Source organism: Myotis davidii, unplaced genomic scaffold (assembly GCF_000327345.1).
Source record: "Myotis davidii unplaced genomic scaffold, ASM32734v1 scaffold2305, whole genome shotgun sequence".
Classification (NCBI taxonomy): domain Eukaryota; kingdom Metazoa; phylum Chordata; class Mammalia; order Chiroptera; family Vespertilionidae; genus Myotis; species Myotis davidii.
The window spans coordinates 85,071-90,304 of NW_006296075.1; the positions used below are offsets into that span (position 1 = coordinate 85,071).

The following is a 5,234-nucleotide window of genomic DNA, read 5'->3' on the forward strand; positions in this document are numbered from 1 at the left end:
GCAGGGACATAGAAAGGGAATGGACTGACTATTCTTGGGCAGGAGGAAAGGGGTGTGGAGATGAGGGAAGAGATTGGACAATAATCGTGCACCTATGGATGAGGACAGTGGGGGGGGAGTGAGGGCGGAGGATGGGGTGGGAACTGGGTGGAGGGGAGTTATGGTGGGAAAAAAGAGTAACTAATATAATAATCTGAACAATAAAGATTTAATTTTAAAAAAAAAGACGACAAAACTGAATGAGGAAACATTAACAAAAACAATATTTCAATATAATGGACAGCCTGAAGTTCTGACGGCTGAGATGAAGATGCTAAACTGAAAACCAGAGAATGAATAACAGAGCAGAGGAAGGCTGGAAGCAGAAGCTGAATCATACCGGTCTAGACTGGCTACTGCTGTACAGGATCATGAGCATTGTCAGACATCAAAAAGAGCTAAAACTTGCTGCCCTGGCCGGTTTGGCTCAGTGGATAGAGAGTCTGCGGACTGAAGGGTCTCGGGTTCAATTCCGGCCAAGGGCATCTACCTTGGTTGTGGGCACATCCCCAGTCGGGGATATGCAAGAGGCAGCTGATCGATGTTTCTCTCTCGTCGATGTTTCTAGCTCTCTATCCCTCTCCCTTCCTCTCTGTAAAAAATCAATAAAATATATATTTTAAAAAAAAAGAATGTAGGGGAGATGCTCTCAAAGAAAAGACATTAGTTTTGGAAAGTGTAGCAAGAGACCTCAGCCAAAAATAGTGTCAAGAGAAGGAAATTGAACACCCGTATCAAAAGGAACAAGGAAAGTAAATAAGACATTGGAAAACAGGAATCATCACCAGAGAGTCTATCTCACCTGCAGAGTGAAAATATGTTGCTTTGAAAGCAACTGGATCATGCTTATAACAACGCTGACAGGAAAGAAGACAGTAATTAATATCCAAGATCAGTCTCAGAACGTCATAAAAATAGTGAATGCTGACAGTGAAAAGCATGTTCTTATGTTGAATGTAGTAATTAAGGAGTTAAACAAATGGCATCATTTTAAAGAAAGACTATGTCTGAAAAGGATAATGTAGAAAGAGATAATGATGACCTTATAGAAACACTGCAACCTTCTTCAAAACATATACATCCCGATGAAGAAGAGACACTTCACCAGGAGTTAGCAGTGGAAGCACTCAATTCTAAGGAATACAAAAAACTACAGGATAAAAAGGAGAAGTGGGAAGAAAAAGCAGTAAGCCTCAAAACACATAGGGAAATGCGTATGGTAGAAGGCTGTGAATGAGAAAAGTATAAACTGAAGATTGAAGAAACTGTAAAGGACGTAGCAGATAAATTGACACAGTGAATTCATTTTCACAGGGCAGCTAGCAGCTAGCAGAGGTCAGCACCGAAGTTCTGCTTCTTGTAGAAACACCTAAACAGATGCCTGAGCACTGCTAAAATGAGACCAGTCCTGGAGACACCTTGTGTTGGAAACCCTAATCACAGTTTTGTATGCAATAGAAGATTCCTAATTGAGAATTTTTCTTATGAATTAAATAAACTTGTAGTACTAAGATAATTAGTTTTTAAGTGAAAATTTTTGTCATCTTTTTACGTGAAAGAACATTAATTGCTACTTACAGCATTTTTCAGTTTTTATAAAATGTCTTGCTGAGCAGTTGTACGTTTTCTAAACAGTTAAATGAAGGAAATATTTGAATTTGAGTTTAAAAAAACAAACAAGCAGGGAAACGTGAGCTCTGTGTGTCCCCTGCTTTGTCCCATCTTTATCCTCCTCAAATTTACCTCCATCTTGCGTTTGGGTGAGCACCTCTCATGCCAGAAATACAGGCATGAGAAGTAAACGCATACCGACAATTAGTGGTTCATGCCCTGTTCCATGTCTTTCACATATAGCTCTGGTCTTATTAGGGCTAAATGGGCACATGGGTCCACACTCATGAGCAAAATCACCACAGACCTGGGGCCCTGAAAACGAGCCCTGGCACGCTGGGCTTTTCGAAGTTCCCTGTGTCTGTTTAAAATGCCCCACGATGTGTCTGGGGAGACCTGTGTGTGTGGTTTGGCCTGAGTACAGGCAGGACTTTCAGCCCCACTCACTTCCTTGGCCCTTGGCCGAGTGCTCTCGCGCAGTGTCAAAAATGCACAACCCACTGGGCAGAAGCAGTTTCCTCTCCACAGAAGCAGTCCACATCGGTCCCCCTTAGACTTAGTCTCACAGGCACCCTTGGAGGGTGCTTTTATTTTCCTCACTTCTTTTATCCCGAAGTTAAATCACACCAACTAGAAGCAGCTTTTTGGCTCCTTCTCGAACCTCTGTGTGGTTCAGCCTCCTCACCTCCACTCCGGCCACCATGATGTCCACAAGAGTGACCAGGAGACCTCCCCGGGGCCTTCACCAGCCCCTCATGCTCGAGTGGGCCCGGCACCAACAGCGGCTTTTCCCGGGTGGGCAGCGGCTACCAGCTGGCCTGGATGCCAACGTAAGTCTGGCCGGGGGTTACGGCGGGGCTGGGAATGTGGGGAACTTCACAGCTGTCCAAGTGAACCTGCTGAGGCCCCTGAAGCTGGAGGTGGACCCCAACATTCAGGCGGTGCACCACTGGGACAAGGAGCAGATCAAGACCCTCAGCGACAAGTTTGCTTCCTTCGAGGATAAGGTGCGGAGCCGGGAGCAGCAGAGTAAGACACTGGAGACCCAGTGGAGCCTCCTGCAGCAGCAGACGACTCGCAGTACAATGGCCAACATGTTCGAGAGCTACATCAACAAATTCCAGCGGCAGCTGGACACACTGGCCCAGGACCAACTGAGGCTGGAGGCAGAGTTTGGCAACATGCAGGGGCTGGTGGAGGACTTGAAGATTAAGTCTGAGGATGAGATCAGCAAGCGCACAGAGATGGCGAATGAATTTGTCCTCATCAAGAAGGATGTGGATGGCCCTGGCCAGTTTGCTCAGTGGTTAGAGTGTCAGCCCATGGACCGAAGGGTCTTGGGTTCGATCCCCAGTCAAGGGCATGTACCTCTGTTACAGGCTCCTCAGTCCCTGTGACAGCATGTGCAGGAGGTGACCAGTTGATGTGTCTCTCACATCAATGTTTCTCTCTCTCTCCCTGCCACCTCCTTCCCTTCCACTCTCACTGGAAATCAATGGAAAGAGTATCTTCAGGTGAGGATTTTTTAAAAAGAAGAAGATGTGGATGAAGCTTACATGAGCAAGGCAGAGCTGGGGCCCCTCCTGGAAGGGCTGGCCGATCCGATCAACTTCTACAGGCAGCTGTATGAGGAGATTCATGGCCTGCAGTCCAGACCTCTCACACATCCATGGTGCAGTCCATGGACAACAACCGCTCCCTGGAGCTGGATGGCATCATCGCCCAGGTCAAGGCCCAGTACATGGAGATCCCCAACTGCAGCCGGGCTGAGGCTGCGATCATGTACCGGATCAAGTATGATGAGCTGCTGGCGTTGGCCGGGAAGCATGGGATGACCTGCATCGCATGAATACTGAGATTTCTGAAAAGAGCCAGAACATCAGCCAATTCCAGGCTGAGATCGAGGGCCTCAAAAGCCTGAGGGCTTCCCTGGAGGCCCTATCACTGCTGGTGAGCAGTATGGGGAGCTGGCCATCAAGGATGCTTAGACGCTACCTCCAGGGAGGGTGGGCGCTGAGGGGGTGGACTAGGCATTGAATGGCAGGACACATTCGGGCTGGCTCCTTGCACTTCTCAGGGCAGCACTGGAACCTTCAGAGCTCTACTGATTTTTTCTGAGAAAAAGAAAGAGAAAGAGAAACATCAGTTTGTTGTCCCACCTATTTATGCATTCATTGGTTGATTCCTGTATGTACCCTGTGCCCTGACCGGAGATTGAACCTACAACCTTGGCATATAGGGGTGACACTCTAACCAACTGAGCTCCCCGGCCAAGGCCTATAATTCCTCACCTGTCAATTATCACTTTTGATCATGAAAAACTCATGGGACAGATTTTTGTCCATCCACAGCCATACACCCCAGTCGAACACGTTGGGAATCAGCAAGCATTTGACTGCCAGTTAGAGAGAAGAAAAATGAGCCCCAACTTAAACCTATCGCTGGCAACACAACAAAAGGCTTCTTTGGAAGAAATGGTTATTTACTCAGAACGTTCCATGGTGTGAACTACAGTAACCATAGTGAGGATTAGTCCCTTGGTCCCCAAGGGCCAAATGCCCGGTACTGAAGAAAAGCCACAGCTAACTACAAATAATAGTAATAATAAAATAAAAAGCCAAGGCTAGAAGACCCCACTCGGTGAGACCCTCTGCAGACCTACTGTGACTCCTCACATTCACATGCCCCTTCCCGTCCTGCCTCAGACGCAGAGGGAGCCTGAGGCTTCCTCCCTCCATCTCCGCAGGGTGCCCGTGCTCGTGCTACCATCACAGGTGACCATGACTAACGCCCACTGCTAACAGGTCCTCATCTGGACACGCCCTTCTCCATCTACCCACCAATTCTTCAGCTTGGTTCCTGATTGCACATATCCCAGCCCACATAACAGGAGGCTGTCTACAGAAAAAACCACCATGCCCACCCTTGCTCTTTGCTTACATTTAGGCAGGCATGTGGGATGTAGACTGAGATTTGCCGGGTCGTGTGCCAATAGGAATGTTCAATAAATCTATGGGATAATACTTGGGGCCCTAAAGTACATTAGGGAAAAGCAACTCTTGTCAGATGCCTACTTGGCTTTCATTTCACGTCATTTCTTTTCTTTTCAGCTTTACTTGGGGAACCATACAAAGCTCCTGACTGTGTGAAGGTCAAGTGCACCAGTGCGCAGCTGGGTGGTGAGGGTCAGAGGAGGGTAAGGGCCCTGAAAAGGGAGGAACATGAGCTTGCGAAGCGCCCAAAACTGGAGCCAGAGACCTGGGCAACAGCGGATAGCACTTAGCACTTTCTGATCGTGTTTTCACTCAGCTGTGGAAGGAGCCTGAAATGCATGTCCTGCCCACCCTTGGGGTAGAGGGAGTAATATGATTGGCCAAAACACTGTTTTGAAAAATAAGCAGCGCTGTCTTTATCTAAGTAGCAGCGTCATCGTCTGTGATGTGCCCAGTTCACTGACAGAGACCGTATTCACGCTGCACAGCCAGGAAAGCACATTTTGGACGTTACCAAGTAGGTGCCAATAACCTAATATGTAGAAAAACACTTAAAAGCAACCGAGTGTTTGGTGGGTGGAAAGCCTGGAG

At 47.7% G+C, this 5,234-nt stretch overlaps 1 pseudogene; it reads left to right on the forward strand.

The window, feature by feature from the left end:
• Positions 1-332: 332 nt before the first annotated feature.
• Positions 333-3,638, forward strand: LOC102759607 (annotated as a pseudogene).
• The last annotated feature ends 1,596 nt before the right edge of the window (positions 3,639-5,234 follow it).